Source organism: Triticum dicoccoides, chromosome 7A, assembly GCF_002162155.2.
Source record: "Triticum dicoccoides isolate Atlit2015 ecotype Zavitan chromosome 7A, WEW_v2.0, whole genome shotgun sequence".
In the NCBI taxonomy this organism is placed as follows: domain Eukaryota; kingdom Viridiplantae; phylum Streptophyta; class Magnoliopsida; order Poales; family Poaceae; genus Triticum; species Triticum dicoccoides.
Window position 1 is genome coordinate 106,846,009 of NC_041392.1, and position 11,652 is coordinate 106,857,660.

Below are 11,652 nucleotides of genomic sequence, written 5' to 3' on the forward strand. Positions count from 1 at the left end.
CCGACTTCCTCGTCGACTGGGCCGAGACCCAGTACCTACCACAGGCACCGGACTCCACCCATTGGAGGATGCACTTTGATGGTTCCAAGATGCGCACCGGTTTGGGAGCCGGCATCGTCCTCACCTCTCCCAAAGGCGACAAGATCAGGTATGTGCTATAAATCCATTTTGCCGCTTCCAACAACGTCGCTGAATATGAGGCACTCATTCACGGGCTCCGGCTTGCCAAAGAACTCAGCATTCGCCGGATCCTATGCTATGATGACTCTGACTTGGTGGTCCAGCAGTCGTCAGGCGACTGGGACGCCAAGGATGCAAACATGGCGAGCTATCCTTTTCTCGTACAGCAACTCGGTGGATATTTTGATGGGTGCGAGTTTCTCCATGTGCCAAGAAACGACAATGAGCAAGCAGACACCTTGGCACGAATCGGCTCCACCCATCAAGCAATACTGACCGGCGTCGCCCTACAATGCCTCCTCAAGCCGTCTGTCAAGCCATCGCCAGAGTCGGATTCTATATTCATGTCGGCTCCTCCTAAAGTAGTCATATCCGACTCAAGAGCTCCAGCAGTCGGCACGGGAATTCTGGCAGGTGGCCTGGGGGCCGCAGCAGTCGCACCCGGCCCAGGGATTTCAGAGCCCGGCTCGGGGACTGCAGCGGCCAGCCCGGGGACTCCAGAGCCCGGCCCGGGGACTGCGGCAATCGGCCCAGATACTTCATCGACCCAGCAAGTGGTAGCCGACTCCAGCCCACCGCCTCCCGGCCCAACCGCCCTCGTCCAAGTTGCAGTCCTAACAGTCGAACAAATCACAGCACCTTCATGGGCCTGGCCCATCCTCAACTTCCTGGTAAACAAAGAGTTGCCGACTGATGAGATATCGGCCAGGCAAGTGCAACGCCGGGCAGCAGCATACACCATAGTCAATAGACAACTTGTGAGGCGCAGTGTCACCAATGTCTACTAGCACTGCGTCAAGCCGGAGCAAGGCCAAGCAATCCTCAAAGACATCCATCAAGGCGAATGCGGCCACCATACGGCTTCAAGAGCACTTGTCGCCAAGGCTTTCCCCTATGGTTTATTCTGGCCAACTGCCTTGGAAGACGCCAAGAGCTTGGTCCAAAAATGCAAAGGGTGCTAGAAGTTTAGTACAAAGCCTCATCAGCCGGCTTCTGCACTCAAGACTATTCCCATAGCCTGGCCCTTTACTGTTTCGGGCCTGGATATGGTGGGACCATTCAAGACGGCAAGAGGTGGCTTGACTCATTTGCTTGTCACGATGGACAAGTTCACCAGGTGGATAGAAGCAAAACCAATCAAGAGGCTGAATGGTCCGACTGATATGACTTTCATCTTCGACATCACCGTTTGGTACGGCATACCACCTAGCATCATCACCGACAACGGCAGGAACTTCGCCAAAGGTGCCTTGGCCCGTTTCTGCGTGACGCGGGGCATCCGACTGGACCTAGCATCCGTTCCTCATCCGCAGTCAAACGGCCAGGTGGAGTGAGCAAACGACCTTATTTTGTCCGGCATCAAGCCTCGACTGGTCGAGCCTTTCGAACGGTCGGCCGGCTGCTGGCTGAATGAGCTGCCGGCCATCCTCTAGAGCCTGCGCACAACTCTGAATAAATCAACTGGCTTCACGCCCTTGTTCCTCGTCTACGGTGCCGAGGACGTCATCCCAACGGACATAGAATTCGACTCCCCTCGAGTCACCATGTACACCGAGTAGGAGGTGGAAGAAGCTCGTCAAGACAGCGTCGATCTGCTGGAAGAGGGCCGGCTGTTGGCACTCAGCCGGTCCAGCATCTACCAGCAGAGCCTGCGCCGATACTACAACCGGAAGGTCAAGCCGAGATCTTTCCAAGAAGGAGACCTTGTGCTCCGGCTGATCCAGCGAACAGCCGGCCAGCACAAGCTCTCAACGCCTTGGGAAGGCCCCTTCATCATCAGCAAAGTGTTGGGCAACGACTCCTACTACCTGATCGACGCTCAGAAGCCTCGAGCACGCAAGAGGGATGACTCCGGCAAGGAGACGGAGCGGCCATGTAATGCAAATCTCCTTCAAAAATTTTACAGTTGATGCAGTATGTACCATGCTACCTTTTGTATTAAAGTACGAAGAACTCCGGGTCCCCCGAGAAGAGCTCGGGGACTGCCCTCTTTCATCTATATGATAAGAATTATGCCTATGAGTATGTCATTTTCTTTATGCCGCTTGGCACCGGGTCCGACTAGTCGGCCCGGGACTTGCCGCCTTGTACTATGAAGTGCTTCCTGCAGCCGGACAAGTAATGTGTTGACACTTAAGCCATCTCCTGCCAGAAGCCGCAGCTCGTAGAGCGACTGTCTGGTGGGCAGGAGCAAGGCAGAAAGGGTGTTCACATGAAAAATGGTTAAGGACACAAAGCACGTGAATAGTCCAAGCCGGCTTCTTGCCTCACCAACTGATTGACGAACAGCCGGCCTGCCGGCTTCTACTTAACATGCTACAATGTTCTAAAAAGGGCTAAGTACATGCCTTCCCAGAAGAAGCTAAGTACTTGACCCAGCAACAGTCCGCAGAGCGGCTGTTTGGCTGGCAAGACGGTAACCAAGGGAAGGCGGCAAAGGAAAGAGCCAAAGAGCAGCAAGCAAGAAAAGATAGAACTCTGGAAAATATTTACATAACAAAGCCCCTTGGCCGATCTTCAGAACAAAGTTCAAAATACACCCCACGGGTGGAATTGTGCAAATTAACAAGTTCGTCGAGACTAATAGACAGGTAAAGCAAAAGATAAACTGGCAGCCTAAGAAGCGGTAGAAGGGTTCGGTCGATCGGAGGAATCGGCGGCGCCGGTTGGTGGAGCGGCCGGCTGGTCAGTCTCCGCTTGGTCGCCTCCAACGGTAGCCGGCTCGGATGGGCATGGCTCGTTTCTTGAGCTGCGGTCGAGATGGGGCTGGCCGCCCGCTCCGACCTCTGGCGCCTCCTCTTCGCCTTCCTCCTCCGCCTCGCCCTCTTCCTCGCCGCTGGAGTCGATCACCTCCCGAGTCCACGCTGTCTTCCGGGTTCAACCCGAACCACTCCGGCGGCGCCTCAGTGCCGTCTTCAACCCGCTCCGGGATGAAGATGCTGGTGTCGTTGTACTCGGCGATTGACGTTGCGCGCTTGACGATTTCATCTTCCACGACCACCAATTCTCCTAAGCCTCCAGCCGGAACGTAGCTAGCTGGGCTAGACTCAGCCCAGGGTACCATGCCTTGACGAACTCCAAGGGCCGGCACGCTCCAGCCCAGGCCAAGGAGCCCTTCCAGGCCTCAAGACGGCCGGCCGCCACCTCCAGCTAGTCGGCAGTCCGACTAGGAGTGAGTGGTGCCGGCATGTCAGGCCACAGGGCGGCGATCGCTTGAGCACCAACACGCCAAAGCCGGCGCAGCATCCGGTGAGCCCGCCGAAGACGAGCCTCGATGCTCAGGATCTGCTCGTTAAGGGTTTGGGGGGCATTGGCAGTGATATGCGCACCACCCGCCCTTCGTCCTTCGCGATCAGCTTCAATGGCCTGGTTGGCGGCGTCCGAGTGGCTAGGGAAGAAGTCTGCCAAGACAGAAAGCAGAAAGCCAAAGTTAAAAACGAGAAGCCGGTTCAACCAACAAGCCGGCAGCTCAGAGAAGGAAAAAGATGGAAGCTCACCATCGACTATGTCCTCGATCATGTGAAAGCCAGAAGTCAGCATCGCCTCCTTGTCGGTCCAGGCGGAGCGCTCGATCGCAAACTCAGCAAGGAGTCTGGTCTCCTTGTCCTCCGTCTCATCCTGGGCCTTCTTGAGGAGCTCCTTCTGTTCCGCCAGTTGTGCGACAAGGTGGTCGCGCTCTTCAGCCAGCTTGCTACAGTCCACCTCCTTGGCATGAAGCGTGGCGTTGGCTTCACCCAGTTGCTGTTGAAGGGTGGTGTTGGCCTCTACAAAAAGTAGAAAAAGAAAGAGACAACAACAGTCAGCAAAGAAGATAAAGTTGCCAGGAAGATCCGGCCCAATTGCTCAGCAGTCAGCCCAAATCTCGGGGACTATAGCCCGCGGGTGCGCCAGTGCGCCCCGCAGAGAAAGGAGACTTACTCCGGCTCTCCGACAAGTCGGCGGCACGTTGATCCAACTCCTGGACTCTGGAGTTGAAGGCGGCCGCACAGAGGTTATGATAATCCTGCAGCAAATATATTAGCACTTGGAGCTCGCTAAGTAGAGTTCCGAGCCGCCTGCTCAGCCGCCGGCCCGAAACTCAGGGACTACACCCAGTGGGTGCGCCAGCGCGCCCCCACGAAGAAGTACAAGAATTAAAAACAAAGGAGCAAGAAGTGTACCCGAATGGCCTCTCACGACTCTAGGAACACCTTGTTGCAGAGCTTGAGAGCATCGGCCTCGGCGCGGAGTTTGGCTTGAACGTCCAGAATCGCCTGGTTCAGAGGGCCCGTTCCGCCTCCCCGCACTCACCCAGTGGGCGCGGCACTGGTCGCCTCAGTGTCCGGGACAGAGGAGCTTGCAGTGCGGGCCTCCAACGGGCACGGCGCCGATGCTTCCATCGCGAGCCGGTAGCGTAAGGGTGTGTGGACCCCGGGAGTCAGGCCCACCACCATCTCGTTTCCAGCTGGTGGCGCCGGCGGGTCGACCGGGTGCTTGTCCTTTCCATAATAGGGTGCTCGGCGCCGGCTTCCCCAGTCTGCGCCATGAACTCCAGTCGTGGCGGCGCAGAGTTCAGAGGGACAACAAACACGGCCGACTGGCGATGCGCGGCTTCTTCAGCATGCTTCTTCGTCGCGTCGATGGCCTCGGCCTCTGCCCGCTTCTTCAAGGCGGCGCCCTCCGCCTTGTCGGCTTCCGCCTTCTTCAGGCGGGCGGCTTCCCGCTCCTCGCGCGCCTCCCACGCATTTCGCTCTGTCGCCTCCTGGAGGTCGGCGGCCGGATCGATCCGCTGGGTGGTGGTGGAGGTCTCCACCGACCTCACGATGGAGGCGGCGGCCAACTTCTTGAGAGAGAGCGGAGCCCTAAAATCTAGAAAATAAAGCAAAGGAAGTTCAGAAATAATCAATGAGAAGGAAAGCACAAGGGAAAAAACTTACGCCGACACCATAGGGGGCGCCTTGGGGAGCTTCTGGTACTTGGCCGCCTTCGCCGCCGCCTCCTTCCGCTTGGTCGCGGCGTTTGGATTCTTGGGCTTCTTCGGCGCACTGCCGAACAAGGCGGTGCCTTGCTTACGCTTGCGCGTGCCGCCTCGGGCAGTTAGCTCGCTGGAGGGAACCGTGTCTGCCTTGCCAGCGCCTCTTGCGGGGCGTGGCTCTTCTTCGTCTTCATCATCATCAGGCCAGGTCTCGATGCCGACTTCTTTGGAGCCGCCTGCCCCATAGACATCGCCCGTCGTGGTGTGCTCCAAGGCGGCCGCCCCCAAGTCGGGGTCGTCCACGTCGCTCACCGCCCGGTCCGGCTGGTAGTCACCACCCGCCCCTACGAGGGCGGCCGTCGTGTCCGACATGTAGATCTATTTTAGACAATGGGAGTCCGGCTGATCAAGGTCAAAATCAAGACTAGGGCAAGTATCAGTGTCAGGACCCCGATTCCAAGTCACATCGATCTAGCCGGTAACACCTCATATCACCTTGCGGCCTCACGCACGGTATTCCCACGGGTGTTGCCTTACCATGGCCCAGGACACGTTGCGCCTTTTGGCTCACGTATATGATACTGTCGCTAGCATCCATATGATAGAGAACCGGGCCGACATGACTAGTCGTGAACCCAAAGTGGCACTAACATACGGGGACAGGCATACATGAATCAACATCAAGCATGTCAGTCAGTAGCGTGCGAATCTGGGCTGTAGCATTGGGCTAACAGGACTCCGGTGAACCGGGCTGTAGCAGGCTAGGCAGGGCTCCGAATGTCACCGCGTGACATTTCCCCCAAGGGACAGACACAGGAACGAAGTGAATCACATGCCGGCCAGTCAAGTGTTCCGGAGCAGTAGTGCTGGGCTAGCAGGACTCCAGTGAACTGGGCTGTAGCGGACTACTATGGCTCATGGAAGCACAAGACTACATTTCCCCATAAGAGAGGCTACCAATGATAAACAACTAGGTTGTCGGATCCCACACATACGAATCATTTCAATCATACACACAATATGCTCAATATGTGCAATACAACATGGCATCACAACAAGACTCTATGACTCAGAGTATATTTATTCATTAGGCTCCGAGGAGCCAAGTATTACAAACATGGGTCTCATGACCCAATATACAGAGCATACAAGCAACAAGCACATGCGGAAGCTTAACTTGTCTGAGTACAGACAACTACAAATGAAGAAGGCTTAGAAGCCTGACTATCTACAAGACCCTCCCAAGGGTATAAGATCGTAGCTGAGGTAACAAGCTAAACGTCGAAGTCCACCTGGAACTACTAGCGAGACTGACGTCTCTCTCTGCAAAACATAAAATGGCAAACGTGAGTACAAATGTACCCAGCAAGACTTACATCAGAACTAGCTACATATGCATCAGTATCAACAAAGGGGGGTGGTGGAGTTTGACTGCAGCAAGCCAGCTTTGACTCGGTGGCTATACTGAACTACGACTGCAAGTAACTCTTTTGCGGTGGCGCACATGAGTCCACAAATTCACCATATCAATACACCACTATGGATCCGCTCCCATCTCCTACGAGAACGCCATCCATAACACTCACGCTTATCTTGCGCATTTTAGAGTATCCACTTTCACTTGTCTATGAACTATGCAAGGGGTCCAAGTTTCCATATCCGAGGAATCCGGCTATTCAAATAGATAATGATAACCCTGTAGGGGTGTACTTCCTCACACATGCTCTCGCCACTTATCGCCCTGTCCACGTCATGTACCTCGGCAACCTTCAAGCGGAAGCCGGGCGAGGGAGTTGGCCACGACCTGACTAACAACACAAGTCTCTCGTCCAGGTTTATCGCTTATTCGGGTTCCATCTGCAAGGAGATCCGGCCGGGGTGTCGCTCACGGCCCCAAATGATGTGTGCAGGGTTCCCAAGCCCACCATCCGGGTGCCACTTGGTACACCGGGCCACTGTGCCTAGTCTGTCCCAAGCCCACCTGTACCGGGTGCCACTTGGTAGACTACTAACACTACCTACAAACACCAAAAACTAGTTGCAACTCCTGGACAGAGATCGAGTTGATTAATTAGTCGAGAGAGCTTGGAGGGCCCGGAGCCCAATGTGTGGTAGTAACTGTTCATGGATCACAAACATAGAACTCAGTTCCTGAGGACGGCTGCAATGAGACAACCCACCATGTACTCTTACATGGCCTCTCACCGCTACCTTTACCAAAATGTTTTCACACACTTAGCTCAATAGTAGGACATGTTCATCACCATTCCAATTCATCCCCGATGAATCAGACCTGACTCAACTCTAAGTAGTAGTAGGCATGACAAACAAGCATGAATGAGTAGGCACATCAGGGCTCAAACAACTCCTACTCATGCTAGTGGGTTTCATCTATTTACTGTGGCAATGACAGGTCATGCAGAGGAAAGGGGTTCAGCTACCGCAGCATGGAACAGTTGAAATGTTGTTGCCCTAATGCAGTAAAAGAGAGCAGGAGCGAGATAGTGGGATTGTATCAGAATGAACAAGGGGGTTTTGCTTGCCTGGCACTTCTGAAGATAGCATTGGGTCTTCATCAGTGTCAACGATCACAGCGTCGGAACAACGTCTACTAAGGGGGAACAACACCGGCAAACAGAGAAGAAACACCATCAATGCAATGCACAATATGATGTATGATCATGACATGGCAATATGATGTGATTTCGCCTAATGCAACTAGCAACACAATTAAGTGTAGTTGGTTTGAACCCAAGGTTCAAATTCAAACTCCACATATGTTTATTTAAATGCCATTCATTTGGTTTGTCCTAAACAGTAGCTATAAGTTGTTCTATCATGCATGAAAATGGTACAGATGGATAGATTGGATTTTTCTGATTATTTTTTATATATAAATTATTTCATTCTGAGCTACGGTTGAATTTCTATGATTTTTAGAAGTTTGGGTTATTTTCTGAAATTTATAAATCATTTCTGATTTATTTTAATTCCAGAAAACTTTACTGCGTCAGCATTAAATCATGCTGGCGTCAGCTGGTCAATAGGACCGCCTAGGTCGAACCTGACAGGTGTGGCCCACCTGTCATTGACTCAGTGCTAACCAGGGTTTAGTTAAATCCTAACTAAATTAATTAGAAGGGCTGGGGCCCATAGTCAGCGAGTTAGTGGGTTAGCCGGAATTTAATTAGCATATAAACAAATTAGCAGGGCCTCGGTCCCACATGTTAATGACCCAGGGGGGTCAAACCCTGGTCAACCCGGGTCAAACTCGCCGGAGTTGACCCGGCGCTCGTCGCCGGTAGGGCCAGAGACGGCGGAGGGGCTCGGAATTCCTCCACCGGCGACGAAATGGCCGGCGGAGGGCATCTACGCGGAGCTGGGACTCGCCCGCATCCATTTATGCAAACGGCAGGGGCCGAGGTGGGCCGAGCTCGCCGGAGGCAAGCTCGTGGTGGTGGCTGGAGTTCGGGTGTGGATGGGGTCAATGCTACGGGGCGCTAGGGGGATAAACTGGCAGGTGGTACACGCTCCTGGGGGTTCACCGAGCACGGTGATGCACTTAGGCGCGGGCTGCGGTGGCCCTGGCCACGGCGGTGAAGAGCCATGGCGGCGGTGAGCTTTCGGCTCCGGTGGATAGCGGGGCTAGAGGAGGAGAACGACGGCGGGGAGAGAGGGGTTCGGTAGAGGAGCTCACGGCGGGGTCGTCGGTGATCTCAGCGTGCTCGGGGATGGCCCAGTGACGATGAATTGGTCGAAGACGGCCGTCGGTGCAGAGGGCGAAGATGGCATCGACGACGGCGCTCCAGGGCGCCCGGCGTCATGTGGCTCGGCGAAGAGGACCGAGGCGTCACGGCGGAGCTCGGGGCACGTCGGAGAGGCTCGGAGATGGCTGTGGCTGTGGGGGAGCTCGTCGGCAGCGACGGCTGCGTTCGGTCGAGCTCGTGGAAGGGACTAGAGGGCGAAGGAGAGAGCAGAGAGTGAGGGAGAGGAGCGAGGGGATTCCAGGGGGTGTGTGGCATCGTATGGAGTCGTACAGGGCATCGGCAGAAGCAGGAGGTGGCCGGCGTGCGACGGGCACACGCCCTCTGCCTACTGGCAGAGGTGGAAGAAGACCTCGGCGCCCCTGGTGGGCTGGGCCGATTCTCTCCTGGGCCAGGTTAGCAGGTAAGATTCTGCTCTGTTTTATTTTTTTGTTCTATTTTCTTTTATTTATTTATTTGCCACTGTTTAAATTCAAAATAGAATTTAAACTCATGCCAAATCTTTCTGAAATATTTTAAGTTGCAGAAATGGACCTAGCCACATGCCCATAAATTATTTCAGGAGCATTTGAAGATATATTCTAGGTATATGAATATAAATTCAAATTCAAAATACAATATGATTTAAAATCAATGCCCAAAATATTCCTTAAAAATGTTCAATATTTTTGGTTTGGATCCAAAGCCTTGCCAAAAATTTCAAACATCAATGAAGAGCATTTTGGGTTCATTGAATGCAATTTTTAGGGTTATTTGCCCTTCTTTTAATTAAATTTTTGAGGCTTTAAAATTTCCTCGGTTCAACTTGTTAGAATTTAGACATGATGCAACACAAGATTCTAGCACCAGGCATTACCCAAACTAGGGATGTGACAATCAGAGAAAGAATGGGCAAACTTACCGCAGGCGGCGGGAAGGCGCGAGAATATGGCCGCTTGCCAAAACTCCAAGACCCCTCCAGCCGGAGGCCGGAGATCTCGTTCAACAAATTCGCGACTTCGGCGGCCGGCATCTCCTTGGTGCTCAGCCAGCACGGGTCGTGGTGCCTGCACATCCGGCTGATCAGGTGCGGCCGGCTTTGGAGCGGGAGAACCCGGCGCTCGACGAAGGTGACCAGCAGGTCGGATGCCCTGAGGCCTTCAGTGCTGATCAGCTCCCGGAGCCGTTGGATGGCGGCGACGCTGTCTGCCGACACCGACTTCGGTTTGTAGCCCCAGCTAGCCCAGGGCTTGGCAGGTGGGCCGGCTTTGTAGGCTGGCAGGTTGCGGAAGTCGGCCGCCGGGTCTATGTTCTCCATGTAGAAGTAAGATTGTTGCCACATCTTGACCGATTGCGGCAGCTTGATGATGGGGAACACGTTTTGCGGTGATAGTCGGCGAACTGCAACGAAGGCACCGCACTGGGCAGCCACCTCCTGGATGGAGGTGCCCAGTTTGGTATAGAAGAAGGCTCCCCACGGCTCGATGGTGGGGAGAACACCGAGGTATCCTTCGCACATCATGACGAAGGCGGCCAGGAGCATCACGGTGTTGGGCGTGATGTGATGGGGCTAGAGCTGGTAGAACTCGAGGAATGAGCGAAGGAAGTCGCTCGCTGGCAGGCCGAAGCCCTGGATGAAGTGCGAGCGGAAGACGACCCGCTCGCTCTCACCCGCCGCCGGCGAGATTTCTCCCTCCGGCGGCACGCGCGCCTTCACGTGGTCTGTGCCGGGGAGACGCCACGTCTCGTGGAGGAAAGTTATGTGATCCTCGTTGACGTTGGATTCGTCCCAGTCTCCTCCTCGCTCGCGCACCATGGAGAGCCCGACAAAGAAGGGCATGGCGAGGAAGCTGAGAGTGGGGCAGAGCAAGGAGGCTCGGGCGAACGAGCTCGATGAAGACGAACTGCAGCAGCACTCCGGCGTAGCTCGGGGGGCGCTGCAGCGAAAGGAAGAAGAAGGAGGCAATGGCGGGGTAGAGGGGCGCGCGTGCTCCGCCGCTCTCTATCCTCCCCTACTTATAGCCTGCGGGCTATGAAACCGAGGGGGCGGGCGTGGGATCGTGGGATTAACTGTGCCCACGAACCCACATCCCCACCTTTATCATGCAAAATTACTGTGCGCATTAACTCCATGGGCAAACGAAACCGCCCACCTCGGCCGCAGTGGATCCGCTCGCGTGCTGAGGCCCGATGGTGGTGGGCCCGGCCTGCTGAAGAGTCCCATCGCGTGCGTGGGCTCACAGGCTGGCCCGACCGGCTGGCACCATGTGGCGTGCCCACTATAGGCGGCTGATCGAGAGGCTTAGCCAGCACGCCATCTGGTTCCCGCCGATGCATTCGAAATTCCATGAAGATCTGACTGGACGTATCCGACTCCCGCTAGCCGGCGTCCCGGGAGTCGGACAAGGTTTCTTTAAGAGTACCCGGAGGAGGAAACTGTTGAGGCTCCTTGGCACATCAACCATGGCCCTTCACCAGCTTCGGGGACTACCGTCGAAGTAATGGGCCACGGGTAGCCTAACCCGAGTCCCAGAATCTTTCAAGACATCGGGCCGACTGCGCCCCTCAAAACATCAAGATGAAGTGCCGCCTTCTGGTGGCCGGCTGGCTGAGCGGCCGACTGCCAGAAGGTGGCCAAGCTTAGGAAGGCGGCTCCAAGACAGGCCGACTACTGGTAGGCGGCCTCCAGAGAGGCCGACTCCCGGCAGTCGGCTCACGGTGCCCTCAAAGTCTGCACCCCTGTTAAAGAAGACAGGACAAGGTGAGGCAACAGTG